The following is a 15460-nucleotide window of genomic DNA, read 5'->3' as shown; positions in this document are numbered from 1 at the left end:
CTCATTGTCTCTGATTGTAACTTAGGTAAAAGGAGTTTATTACATTTGTTTTCTCGATTCAATTTACTGAGTTATTTGCCATTGCAATTCTTACATTGTATTTTTGTGAACATAATGACAAATTTCTACACAAAAATATGATATTTTCACACACAAACTAATGACGTAACAATCAAAATGGTACTTCCACTGTCAATGCTGCGTTCCAAAAGTGAGTTTTATCAAAATTAATATTTTCACTGGTGTGAAGTACAGAGGATTCCGCTTATTTGCATAGGTCATTTTCCAGAAGAAAATATGCAAATAACCGGAGTATTCGAATAGGCGGAGATGACATTTGGCACCTCCGTTTGACCCCACAAATATGTATGTGAATAGGCAAATAGATATCGTTTCGTTTTTTTTTGATAAATACGTAAATTTTTTACACTTAAAACGAACAACAAGTAATTATTTTATCGAAGCTGTAAATCGATTTTAATTGTTTAATAACAACAAGAGATCCCAGAGGGATCTTGGCGCCCACCAAAGAATGATCTATGTCTGACAACAGAAAGAGGGATCTTTTCCCTGCTTTTCAAACTTTTACTACATACTATATATATGAACCTTGAGAAAGATCCTTTCAGTACTTTCTGAGATATGTAGCAGTAACAAACTTCAATTATCAAAATTCAAGATGGCTACCTGTCGTGCTTTATCATCTTCTTGCTGGACGATTTGTCCCAAAATGCAATATGCACAATAGGGTCGTAGGGGAATCTACATATATGAAATTGAGAGAAGATCCCTTCAGTACTTTCTGAGAAATTAGCGGTAACAAACTTTAACTATCAAAAATCCAAGATGGCCGCCGGTCGGCTATCTTGTTGACCGATCACTCCCAAAATGCAATATGCACAGCTACGGTTCAAGGGAACATGCATATGAAATTTGAGAGAGATCCCTTCAGTACTTTCTGAGAAATAGCGGTAACAAACTTTATACTATCAAAAATCCCAAGATGGCCGTCGGTTATTGGTCGGCCATCTTGTTGACTGATTGGTCCCAAAATGCAATTATGCACAACTAGGGCCCTAGGGGAAACCTATATATGAAATTTGAGAAGAAAGATCCTTTCAGTATACTTTCTGGGAAATAGCGTAAAGTAAACAAACTTTAACTATCAAAATCCAAGATGGCCGCCAGTCGGCCATCTTGTTGACCGATTGGTCCCAAAATGCAATATGCACAACTAGGGCCCAAGGAGAACCAACATATGAAAAATTTGAGAAAGATCCCTTCAGCACTTTCTGAGAAATAGCGGTAACAAACTTTAACTATCAAAATCCAAGATGGCCGCCAGTCGGCCATCTTGTTGACCGATTGGTCCCAAAATGCAATATGCACAACTAGGGCCCAAGGAGAACCAACATATGAAATTTGAGAAAGATCCCTTCAAAAACTTTCTGTAAATAGCGGTAACAAACTTTAACTATCAAAAATCCAAGATGGCCGCCAGTCGGCCATCTTGTTGACATCGATTGGTCCCAAAATGCAATATGCACAACTAGGGCCCTAGGGGAACCTACATGTCCAATTTTAATTGTTTAATAACAAAAAATATTCCAATATTATCTTGTTTACGTTAGATCGACACGTGAATATTTGAGAAACAGCTAAACGACGTTAGATCGACACGTCGATCGATATCAAATGCAATTAGATTCTACTAAACAGGATTGGATTTGTGTCTACAATTCTAAACCTAAATAATATACAAATTTACGTACATTTGCCTGGCAAAATGAACTTACGATCGTGATTAAACTTCAAAGTGCCGATCAACTAGTAGGCCTAGTGTTGCTTTTACACATGTGCATATGAATTCGAAAATGGCGGCAGGTGATGAAGCCATGCGTTCACTCGACCTAAATGTCTTTTGAGAATTCTCCCTGTAACGATCTATGCGGCGAATAGCTTGATAACATTTCAGAAATTAATGCATATTTAAGTAGCAATGAAACAATTAACGTAGCAAGTATCTTTTGTATCCTAAGCTTACATACTGTACGAAACTTGCGGTAGTCATTGCACGCCGACTTTGCATGCTTTTATGTCTCGTTCAACGAGACGCTTGATACGCACATGTCTGTCGTAGTCAACAAGACTCTGGTTGAACGAAACTACTCATGAATGGCGATTGTTGTAAGGAAGCATGGTTTCTCCAACCGATCGCGAACTAAGGTACGTTACGTTAATAAATAAACATATTTGAAAGTGCAAATGCTTTAATTAGATGTTTGAGTCAGTGAATATACTAAAGTTATGATCAACCGCTGCTGATGTAAATCGTAACAGCGTCGAATACCTTTGCAGATTCATGCATAAAATAACAAGCCATACTATAACGTTAATCTGTTACCAGGATGATTTCTAGTAAGAGCGAAGTATCTTGAAACATATATCGGCGAATTTCGCTAAAAATACATTGCAAAATTGAAAGACATTCGATTTTATTTTTAGAATTTCCCAAATATTTTATTCAAATAACCGGAGATCATGTAAAAGTCTATGCAAATACACGGAGTTGAAAAACAAAGATAAAGAAGGAAAAAATCGGGACTGCAGAATTTTATGCAAATAACCGAAATATTCGAATAACCGTTATTCCATTATGTGGAGTCCTCTGTATATCGTTTAAATCGCTACTAGTCATAGAGTTCTGAATGGAATATTACCAAATTTGGCGACAAACATCCTTTGGGGAAGGGGAACAGATTTTGCATAAATGGTGACCCTGACCCCCCTGGGGCAGGAGGAGCGGGGCCCAATAGAGGTAAATCCTATAAATCGCTACTTGTCCTAGAGTTCTGCATGGATTGCAACCAAATTTGGCCAGAAACTTCCTTAGGGGAAGGGGATCAGATTTTGCATAAATGGTGACCCTAACCCCCCTGGGGCAGGAGGGGCGGGGCCCAATAGGGGTTATAGAGGTAAATCCTATAAATTGCTACTTGTCCTAGACTTCTGCATGGATTGCAACCAACTTTGGCCAGCAACATCCTTTGGGGAATGGGAACAGATTTTGCATAAATGGTGACCCTGACCCCCCCAGGGGCAGGAGGGGCGGGGCCAAATAAGGGTAATAGAGGTAAATCCTATAAATCGCTACTTGTCCTAGAGTTCTGCATGGATTGCAACCAACTTTGGCCAGAAACTTCCTTAGGGGAAGGGGATCAGATTTTGCATAAATGGTGACCCTGACCCCCCTGGGGCAGGAGGGGCGGGGCTCAATAGGGGTAATAGAGGTAAATCCTATCAATTGCTACTTGTCGTAGAGTTCACCATGGATTGCAACCAAATTTGGCCAGAAACTTCCTTGAGGAAGGGGATCAGATTTTGCATAAATGGTGACCCTGACCTTCCCTGGGGCAGGAGGGGCGGGGCCCAATAGGGGTAATAGAGGTAAATCCTATAAATCGCTACTTTTCCTAGAGTTCTGCATGGATTGCAACCAAATTTGGCCAGAAACTTCCTTAGGGGAAGGGGATCAGATTTTGCATAAATGGTGACCCTGACCCCCCCAGGGGCAGGTGGGGCGGGGCCCAATAGGGGTAATAGAGGTAAATCCTATAAATCGCTACTTGTCCTAGAGTTCTGCATGGATTGCAACCAAATTTAGCTAGCAACATCCTTTGGGGAAGGGGAACAGATTTTGCATAAATGGTGACCCTGACCCCCCCCAGGGGCAGGAGGGGCGGGGCCAAATAAGGGTAATAGAGGTAAATCCTATAAATCGCTACTTGTCCTAGAGTTCTGCATGGATTGCAACCAAATTTGGCCAGAAACTTCCTTAGGGGAAGGGGATCAGATTTTGTATAAATGGTGACCCTGACTCCCCTGGGGCAGGAGGGGAGGGCTCAATAGGGGTAATAGAGGTAAATCCTATCAATTGCTACTTGTCGTAGAGTTCTGCATGGATTGCAACCAAATTTGGCCAGAAACTTCCTTGATGAAGGGGATCAGATTTTGCATAAATGGTGACCCTGACCCCCCTGGGGCAGGAGGGGCGGGGCCCAATAAGGGTAATAGAGGTAAATCCTATAAATCGCTACTTGTCCTAGAGTTCTGCATGGATTGCAACCAAATTTGGCCAGAAACTTCCTTAGGGGAAGGGGATTAGATTTTGCATAAATGGTGACCCTGACCTTCCTGGGACAGGTGGGGCGAGGCCCAATAGGGGTAATAGAGGTAAATCCTATAAATCGCTACTTGTCCTAGAGTACTGCATGGAGTGCAACCAAATTTGGCCAGAAACTTCCTTAGGGGAAGGGGATCAGATTTTGCATAAATGGTGACCCTGACCCCCCGGGGGCAGGAGGGGTGGGGCCCAAAAGGGGTAATAGAGGTAAATCCTATAAATTGCTACTTGTCCTAGACTTCTGCATGGATTGCAACCAAATTTGGCCAGAAACTTTCCTTAGGGGAAGGGGATTAGATTTTGCATAAATGGTGACCCTGACCTTCCTGGGACAGGTGGGGCGAGGCCCAATAGGGTAATAGAGGTAAATCCTATAAATCGCTACTTGTCCTAGAGTACTGCATGGATTGCAACCAAATTTGGCCAGAAACTTCCTTAGGGGAATGGGATCAGATTTTGCATAAATGGTGACCCTGACCCCCCGGGGGCAGGAGGGGTGGGGCCCAAAAGGGGTAATAGAGGTAAATCCTATAAATTGCTACTTGTCCTAGACTTCTGCATGGATTGTAACCAAATTTGGCCAGAAACTTCCTTAGGGGAAGGGGATCAGATTTTGCAAAAATATTGACCCTGACCCCCCTGGGGCAGGAGGGGTGTAGCCCAATAGGGGAAATAGAGGTATATCCTTTAAATCGCTACTAGTCATAGAGTTCTGAATGGAATGTAACCAAATTTGGCCACAAACATCCTCGGGGAAGGGGAACAGAACTTGTATAAATTTTGGCTCTGGTTCCCCGGGGGCAGGAGGGGTCGGGCCCAATAGGGGAAATAGAGGTAAATTCTTTAAATTGCTACTAGTGATAGAGTTCTGCATGGATTGTAACCAAATTTGGCCACAAACATCCTTTGGGGAAGGGGAAAAGAACTTGTATAATATTGGCTCTGACCCCCCGGGGGCAGGGGAAAAGAACTTGATAAATTTTGGCTCTGACCCACCGGGGGCAGGAGGGGCGGGCCCAATAGGGGAAATAGAGGTAAATCCTATAAATCACTACTTGTCCTAGAGTTCTGCATGGATTGTAACCAAATGTGGCCACAAACATCCTTTGGGGAAGGAGGACAGAACTTGTATTAATTTTGGTGGGGCCCAATAGGGGACTTAGAGGTTAATATTAAATTCCTTCAGAAAAGAAACAATGAACCTGTATTCAGAATATTACTTGGCATTACAAACCAGGTGAGCGATACAGGCCCTCTTGGCCTCTTGTTAATTTGGGTAATATGTTTTATGGTTAGAATATTTCAAGGCCCTCTACAAAAATAGTGAACTATATGACCATGGGGTCTCAGGTTTCCCCCTGAGGAGGGGGTTAAGTTTACTTTAGTCTATATAGGGAAAACACATTTTTGAGAATTTTTTTGTCATTTATAATAGAATATTAGTCAAATGTTGTCAGAATTATCCCTATGAGATGCCATTTAATCCTATTAACAAATTTTCCATGACTGACCCACAGGGGCCTTAGGGACGGGGCCATAAAGGGTCAAATAGGCTAAAACTTCAAAAATCTTCTTCTGAAATTTTGGAACTGGTAGAATCAAATACTCTTCATAGATGTAAAGGTCTTAAGGTCCTTTAAAAAAAATTGTGAATTATATGACCCTGGGGTCTTGTGTTTCCCCCTGGGGAGGGGGGTTAAGTTTACTATAGTTAAATATGAAAAACACATATATGAATATTGTTTTTTTTATTTTTCATAGGAAATTAGGCAAACTGGGTTAGAATTATTAGCTTGAAATAGCATATTAACATCATATTCATATTAGTCCTGGCTGACCCCCAGGGGCCAGAGGGGCCGGACCAAAAGGGGTCAAATAGGCTAAAACTTCAAAAATCTGCTTCTGAATTCACAGATATGATGGAACCATATACTCTTCATAGATTGGAAGGTCTTAAGGCCCTCAACAAAAATTATTAATAATATGACCCTGAGGTCAGGTTTCCACATGGGGGAGGAGGTTAAGTTGACTATAGTTTATAAAGAGAAAACACATTTTTGAACATTGTTTGGTCATTTATAATAGAAAATTAGTCAAATGTTGTCAGAATTATCCCTATGAGACTGCCATTTAATCCTATTAACAAATTTTCCATGACTTGACCCCCAGGGACCTTAGGGGGGTGGGGCCAAAAGGGGTCAAATAGGCTAAAACTTCAAAAATAGTCTTCTGAAATTCTGAAACTGGTAGAATCAAATACTCTTCTTAGATTGAAAGGTCTTAAGGCCCTATACAAAATGCGTGAATTTCATGGCCCTGGGATCTCAGATTTTCCCCTAGGGAGGGAGTCAAATTTACTATACAGTCAAACCTGCTCTACCGCGTGTATATAACGACCGCCTTTCTATAACGACCGCTTTTTGGCTTCCCCTTGCGTTTTTACTATATAATGGCACTGTGCATAACGACCGTTCGCCGAGGTACCAAGTACAGTGTGTGTGTGTGTGTGTGTAGTAGCGTCCCTTTGACCTACTTCCGGTAATTAACTCCCTTAGTTAAGCAAATGGCATCCATTACTGAAGCCCATGCTATGAATTGTTTATACAGGACCATATGGTTTATAACCTAGCGGTCGTAACATTTAAGGTACAAATATGGTTGCCGACTTGAGGATGGAAGTTTTTAACGACCGTTTATGCCTATCAAAGACTGAAATTATGTTTGGTCGCGAACGCCATGTGCATGAAAATATCACTCGTAAAGCATGATTTTGAAGCCACAACTTGGATGATACGGTAGACAAAATAAAACATGCTGATTTATTTAATGTGTTCCGTTATTTATTGTCAATATTTAACAATGTTTTTTTACTAAGAAATGGCCTGTACTTAACCTATTTCAAATTAGTCTTATAAATTTACGTTCGATTTCTTAACGATTTGAGTCAGTCGGATATTCGCCCAATGTAACTTGATGTATTCATCAATTAAATACGGCCACATTACTTGGTAGAAATGCTATTATGAAATTTAATATGTGTACCTGCATTGTGATTTTAATAGTTTTGAAGTTATATACTGTGAGAAAACGCCTCAAATTCGATCTTTTACACGCATACATTGTCTGAAAATAATCTTGCACAGATAATTCCAGGCCATGTGAAGTCAGAATTTAGGGAATGATTATGTTCATAGCTGAAAAAAAATCTATTATATATCAAACTAGTTGATTTTGTTATGATCTAAATTTCCGATTGCATTTGAAAGTCCCATCCAAACATTGAAAAAATAAAAAAGAACACAAATATCTTTTCTTAAATAATGCATGGCAATAAATATATAAGTATCCAATTGCAGGCCTGTTTTGCATTAATATAATTAAGTTTTATTTACTGGCTCGCTGATTGGCACGAAAGCCCCAACCTGTTTATAAAGGCAACCTGTTTATAGTGACCGTTTTTCTGTCACTCCTTCAGTGGTCGTTATAGACAGGTTTGACTGTAGTTAATATAGGAAAAACACATATATGAACATTATTTGCTTAGTTTTCATAGAAAATGAGTCAAACTCAAGGGTAAGAATTATTAGCCTTAAATAGCATTTTAACACCATATCCATATTGGTCTTGGCTGATCCCCAGGGACCAGAGGGGGAGGACAAAATGGGTCAAAATGGCTAAAATTTAAAAAAAAAATCTTCTTCTGAATTCACAGGTTTGATGGAACCAAATAATCTTCATAGATTAAAAAGTGAAATTTATGAAATCACTGACACTGACTGACTTCTAGTTTGGTTTTGTTGTTTAACGTTGGCAAAGCAAATTGGAATTTTAAGTATAATGTTTGGTAGGAAAATACACTAACTATCAAAATGAAAAACAGAAAATAAAAATACTAATACGAAGGTTCATCTTAAGTTTATTCTAATTCATAAATACTTTTTACAGATTTGAACCAACTTTGCAATGCTCATTCTGTATCAGCACTCAGGTGACCGTCAAGGCCTCTTGGGCCTCTTGTTTGTTTTTGTTTTACATGTATCAATAAACTTAGAAATAGGATAAGTATTGTAGCTCAAGTTGGTTCAAGGAAAGGTTTGCGAACCAAATCTTAATTATTTGTCTTTGATGAATTTGTAATATAATAAGTACAGTCAAACCTCGATGATTCGAACTCCGATGAATCAAATATCTCGCTGTATCAAACTTTTTGTTTGGTCCCGAATTTCTTCACTATATAACATTACTAACTAACCCATGTATGAATCGAAGTTTTATGAATCGAAGTTCTCGATGTATTGAACTTTTTTCATGGACCATTTGTTATAGAATCATAGGTAACTGACACTTGATGATTCGAATAAAATTTACCTGTTCAGATCAGGTGTTCGCTGATACCCCGCGGCATGCTGTCATGCCTAGCTGTCTCGCGACGCAGGACAGTAGGGATTATGACAGCTTGTGTTGCTTGCTTCATATCATCAAGATAATTGATATCACTGATCAGGTGGATACCCGGTGTTTTGTTTTTACATGCTGCGTTATTAAATCATTAGTACGGCAAAGATACCGTTGGTCGTTTTTGATGTTCGCAGCCGCCATTGGTAGCGGTAAATAGCGAGCCATATTATTAGTAACTCATACTCAAAACTGTTACATCACAAAACTTTGGCATGTTTACTGGAGCAAATCGATCATTCTAAATTGAAGTATTTTGTAGGTGTTGTAGGGCTTTCGGTTCCATCTTTTTAGTTTTGTTTTTCAATGTGTTTTCGTTTTTTATATTCATTCCGTAATATTAACCATAGCTCAAATAGTCACCAAATGAACACATGTACAAGGGTTAGGCCTTGTACACGTAAGTCTTGTTTATAATATACATATGGATAGCAATACATGTGATTAATTGCATACTTCGTTTTTATTTTGTTTTGCTTGTGGTAAATACAATGAGTATAAAGTTTACGGAACGGAGACAACATGTACACAAATACCACAGTTGGTCATGGAAAAACAACATTGGTCTAATTTCATTGATACATCGAGGTTTGACTGTATATTGTTTGTTTTAACGTATATCTTATCTGTTATCGGGACACTGTTGTTACCGTATTTCACCGCAAATAAGACCCCTCCCGCAAATAAGACCCCCCACCTATTTTGACACATTTTCAGACTTAGGGGGGATGTCTGCAAATAAGACCCCCCACCTATTTTTCAGTTCACTGGATGATGGATTTGAGCAATGGAGTAATTAAAGATATCATCAAAATGATTTTGTATCGGAACTTCTTTTTGTTTGTTTTATCGGCATAGAAAAATCACGTAGTAAACAACTGTTTGTGTGCTTGTTATTTTTGTCATTTAATTCAAGTTAATTCACGGGTGATTTAATTTAATTATCAATAAAAAAATTTTGGTTTGGTTTGTTTAGTTTTACGTCCTATTAACAGCCAGGGTCATGTAAGGACGTGCCAGGTTTGTTGGTGGAGGAAAGCCGGAGTACCCGGAGAAAAACCACCGGCCAGCGGTCAGTACCTGGCAACTGCCCCACATAGGATTCGAACCCGCATCCCAGAGGTGGAGGGCTTGTGGTAATATGTCGGGACATCTTAACCACTCGGCCACCGCGGCCCCTATCAATATTGATTTTATCAATAAATAAGAATTGTGAACAGTGCTCATATTTAATTGGAGGCTATTTTCAGCTAAATACGCCGATATATGTTTCTATGAACACTTCCTATCGGCATGGTCAACACGTTTTAGTGTTCGTACGGCTTGTCATTTTTTACATGAATCGTCAAAGATATTGGTCATTGATGCAGATCGTTTCTGCAGTCGTGGATTCTAACTCAATACAATCATTACCTAAAATATCTACTTAAGGCATTTACAGTTTCAAATATGTTTATTTGTGAACGTAACGTACCTGTAGTTCACGATCAGTTGGAGAAACCATGCTTTACTTTTCGGCCGCCATGTTTTGTTTACGCAGTCAGTATAATATGATTAGCCGCAAAGTTTCGTATTTTACTCTGGATACAAAAATACTTGCTACGATGTTTTAATGCAGTTAATACTTGGATTAAGATCTGAAATATTATCAAACTATCGTCGTATCAATAGCAATACCGATCAAATTCCCAAACACGACGCGGTGTGAAAATGTGAAAGTATGGCTTCAACCCGGCGCCATTTTCCTACACATGTGCGTAACGATGTTACAAACAATTGCATCAGTGCATGATGTCGGCACGTTGAAGTTAAATCACGATCGTTTGCTCATTTGGCTGAGAAGAATGTACGTAAATTCTTCTGTTTATGAACAAATTTGATATGTAAACGTTTGCAGTGAATTTTAAATAGGCCTGAGTCTGAACGGCGATCGTCCTTCCGATTCACGTGTTTACTAAGACAGAGATGTAGTTGTGATCGTAAACAATGACCTAATTTGAATATTTTTAGCCCACCATCATCAGATGGTGGGCTATTCAAATCGCCTTTCGTCCGTGGTCCGTCGTCCGTCCGTCCGTCCGTCCGTTAACAATTCTTGTTACCGCTATTTCTCTAAAAGTACTGAAGGGATCTTTCTCAAATTTCATATGTAGGTTCCCCTAGGACCCTAGTTGTGCATATTGTATTTTGGGACTGATCGGTCAACAAGATGGCCGCCAGGCAGCCATCTTGGATTTTGATAGTTAAAGTTTGTTACCGCTATTTCTCAGAAAGCACTGAAGGGATCTTTCTCAAATTTCATATGTAGGTTCCCCTAGGACCCTAGTTGTGCATATTGTATTTTGGGACTGATCGGTCAACAAGATGGCCGCCAGGCAGCCATCTTGGATTTTGATAGTTAAAGTTTGTTACCGCTATTTCTCATAAAGTATTGAAGGGATCTTTCTCAAATTTCATATGTAGGTTCCCGTAGGACCCTAGTTGTGCATATTGCATTTTGAGAAAGATCGGTCAACAAGATGGCCGACCAGCGGCCATCTTGGATTTTGATAGTTAAAGTTTGTTACCGCTATTTCTCAGAAAGCACTGAAGGGATCTTTCTCAAATTTCATATGTAGGTTCCCCTAGGACCCTTGTTGTGCATATTGTATTTTGGGACTGATCGGTCAACAAGATGGCCGCCAGGCAGCCATCTTGGATTTTGATAGTTAAAGTTTGTTACCGCTATTTCTCATAAAGTATTGAAGGGATTGTTCTCAAATTTCATATGTAGGTTCCCGTAGGACCCTAGTTGTGCATATTGCATTTTGAGAAAGATCGGTCAACAAGATGGCCGACCAGCCGCCATCTTGGATTTTGATAGTTAAAGTTTGTTACCGCTATTCTCAGAAAGTACTGAAGGGATCTTTCTCAAATTTCATATGTAGGTTCCCCTAGGACCCCAGTTGTGCATATTGCATTTTGGGACTGATCGGTCAACAAGATGGCCGACCGGTGGCCATCTTGGATTTTGATAGTTAAAGTTTGTTACCGCTATTTCTCAGAAAGTATTGAAGGGATTGTTCTCAAATTTCATATGTAGGGTCCTCTAGGACCCTAGTTCTGCATATTACATTTTGGGACTGATCGGTCAACAAGATGGCCGACCAGCAGCCATCTTGGATTTTGATAGTTAAAGTTTGTTACGGCTATTTCTCAGAAAGTATTGAAGGGATTGTTCTCAAATTTCATATGTAGGTTCCCCTAGGACCCTAGTAGTGCATATTGCATTTTGGGACTGATCAGTCAACAAGATGGCCACCAGGTAGCCATCTTGGATTTTGATAGTAAAAGTTTGTTACCGCTATTTCTCAGAAAGCACTGAAGGGATCTTTCTCAAATTTCATATGTAGGTTCCCCTAGGACCCCAGTTGTGCATATTGCATTTTGGGACTGATCGGTCAACAAGATGGCCGCCAGGTAGCCATCTTGGATTTTGATAGTTAAAGTTTGTTACCGCTATTTCTCAGAAAGCACTGAAGGGATCTTTCTCAAATTTCATATGTAGGTTCCCCTAGGACCCCAGTTGTGCATATTGCATTTTGGGACTGATCGGTCAACAAGATGGCTGACCGGTGGCCATCTTGGATTTTGATAGTTAAAGTTTGTTACCGCTATTTCTCAGAAAGTATTGAAGGGATTGTTCTCAAATATCATATGTAGGTTCCTCTAGGACCCTAGTTCTGCCTATTGCATTTTGCGACCACCATCTTGGATTTTGATAGTTTAAAGTTTGAAAAGCAGAAAAAAGAAGTGTAAGTTTGAAAAGCAGAGAAAAGATCCCTCTTTCATTTGTCAGACATAGATCAATCTTTGGTGGGCGTCAAGATCCCTCTGGGATCTCTTGTTAAATAACTATACGATTATTAAAACTTCTGGATTAAAGTGACATTGCTTATGATGCTGTTTCTTCGTTTTGATTCATTGGTGAATGTCCGCGTGACTCTTGCAAAAATGTGCGTTTCCCTTTCAGACTTATGTTACAACTGCCCTAGTATTGTTTATATTTTATTTTGTCATAACATTTGATTTAATTTTACTCACACGTCTTCATTATTATTATTGATACTTGAACATCTTGCTATTACCCATCTGTCATATGACAGATACAACAATGACAGGACATTAAAAAATCCAAGATGGCGACCTCAAAGATCGATGTTATCAGGCGGGTTGTCCGCAAATAAGACCCCCCACCACTTTTGACCTTTATTTCTTCTCTGGGAGGGGGGTCTTATTTGCGGTGAAATACGGTATATATTGGCCAGATTTTTCAGAATCTATGTTTTCATTTTGAGAAAGTCCATGCCTTCAAAAGATCTTAATGGTTGACTGAAATGCTGTACGAAAACAAAACGAAAACAAACCAAGCAAAATGTTGGGAGGAAGACAATATATAACTTTATGGTTTTCGTCTCATGACAAATTTGATGTAAATAAATTTATACAATTCAGATTATGAATATAACAGTATTGGAAACTCTCAACTGTATTTTATGCTATACGTACATTTAAAATAATTTACATGGCATTCCTTAGATAAATACTCACATGACTATATGTCGACCTAAACATTTAAACTTAAAACGTGTGATGTTTGCAATTGTATATTCTGTAATGTTACATCAATAGTGAGAGGGCGTTATATCAGATGAAATACATGTTATAAAAGCATATATTGTAGGATGATTAATATCTTAGATATAAAGTACCGTAATGAATGCAATTTTAGAATCAATTTTAGGTAGTGTGTGTTATAAATCTTCGCAATATATACCAAATATTATTGTACATGTTTATTATTTGCCCATCGTAGACAATGGATTTCAATAGTCATAAATTCATATTATTTTTTTAAATTTCTGATTCGTTATGAAATTCTAGATTCTAGAACATAAAATGCAATGCTATAATTGTAATTATTTATAAACCATCAACATAAAAGGGGAAAAAGCTATGATCATTCAAACGAATGTTTTCCGATGACTATAAAATGTAGATCTAGAGAGGTGGACGCAGTAAATCTATAGTTATTTCCCTTTATTGATGACTTCATTGTCATCCTACGATGACTCAACTCAGTTTTTAGCCCACCATCATCAGATGGTGGGCTATTCAAATCACCCTGCGTCCGTGGTCCGTCGTCCGTCATCCGTCGTCCGTCCGTAAACAATGCTTGTTATCACTATTTCTTAAAAACTGCTACAGGGATTTTGTTCAAACTTCACATGGAGGGTCCCCTTGGTCCATATTTGTGCCAAACAGATTTTGAGGCTGATCGGAAAAACAAGATGGCCGCAGGCAGCCATCTTTGATTTTGGCAGTTGAAGTTTGTTATCGATATTTCTTGAGAACTACTGAAGGGATTTTGTTCAAACTTCAGATGAAGGTTACCCTTGGTCCCTAGTTGTGCCATACAGATTTTGAGGCTGATCGGAAAAACAAGATGGCCGCAAGGCAGCCATCTTTGATTTAGGTAGTTGAAGTTTGTTATCGATATTTCTTGAGAACTACTTAAGGGATTTTGTTCAAACTTCACATGAAGGTTACCCTTGGTCTCTAGTTGTGCCATACAGATTTTGAGGCGGATCGGAAAAACAAGATGGCCGCCAGGCAGCCACCTTTGATTTTGGCAGTTGAAGTTTGTTATCGATATTTCTTGAGAACTACTGAAGGGATTTTGTTCAAACTTCACATGAAGGGTAACCTTGGTCCATATTTGTGCCATACAGATTTTGAGGCTGATCGGAAAAACAAGATGGCCGCAGGCAGCCATCTTCGATTTTGGCAGTTGAAGTTTGTTATCGATATTTCTTGAGAACTACTGAAGGAATTTTGTTCAAACTTCACATGGAGGTTACCCTTGGTCCCTATTTGTGCCATACAGATTTTGAGGCTGATAGGAAAAACAAGATGGCCGCTATTTCTCAGAAAGTATTGAAGGGATCTTTCTCAAATTTCATATGTAGGTTCCCCTAGGACCCTAGTTGTGCATATTGCATTTTGGGACCGATCGCTTAACAAGATGGCTGACCAGCGTCCATCTTGGATTTTGATAGTTGAAGTTTGTTACCGCTATTTCTCAGAAAGTACTGAAGCAATCTTTCTCAAATTTCATGAAGGTTCCCCTAGGACCCTAGCTGTGCATATTGCATTTTGGGACCGATCGTTCAACAAGATGGCCGACTGGCGGCCATCTTGGATTTTGATAGTTAAAGTTTGTTACCGCTATTTCTCAGAAAGTACTGAAGCAATCTTTCTCAAATTTTGTATGTAGGTTCCCCTAGGACCCTTGTTGTGCATATTGCATTTTTGGACCGATTGCTCAACAAGATGGGCGACTGGTGGCCATCTTGGATTTTGATAGTTAAAATTTGTTACTGCTATTTCTCATAAAGTATTGAAGGGATCTTTATCAAATTTCATATGTAGGTTCCCCTAGGACCCTAGTTGTGCATATTACATTTTGAGAAAGATCGGTCAACAAGATAGCCAACCGGAGGCCATCTTGGATTTTGATAGTTAAAGTTTGTTATCGCTATTTCTCAGAAAGTACTAAAGGGATGTTTCTCAAATGGCATATGTAGATTCCCCTAGGACCCTAGTTGTGCATATTGCATTTTGGGACTGATCAGTGAATAAGATGGCCGACTGGCGTCCATCTTGGATTTTGATAGTTAAAGTTTGTTACCGCTATTTCTCAGAAAGTACTGAAAGGATCTTTATCAAATTTCATATGTAGGTTCCCCTAGGACCCTAGTGGTGCATATTACATTTTGAGAA

The 15460-nt window shown here is 39.2% G+C and overlaps 1 protein-coding gene across 1 annotated transcript in view; it reads right to left on the bottom strand.

Annotated features, from left to right (window-relative positions):
• Positions 1-15460, bottom strand: part of LOC138326197 (origin recognition complex subunit 1-like) — a 57060-nt gene that overhangs the window by 7569 nt on the left and 34031 nt on the right. The window lies entirely within an intron of this gene.

Source organism: Argopecten irradians, chromosome 6 (assembly GCF_041381155.1).
Source record: "Argopecten irradians isolate NY chromosome 6, Ai_NY, whole genome shotgun sequence".
Classification (NCBI taxonomy): Eukaryota; Metazoa; Mollusca; class Bivalvia; order Pectinida; family Pectinidae; genus Argopecten; species Argopecten irradians.
This window is presented reverse-complemented; position numbering and strand designations above follow the sequence as displayed.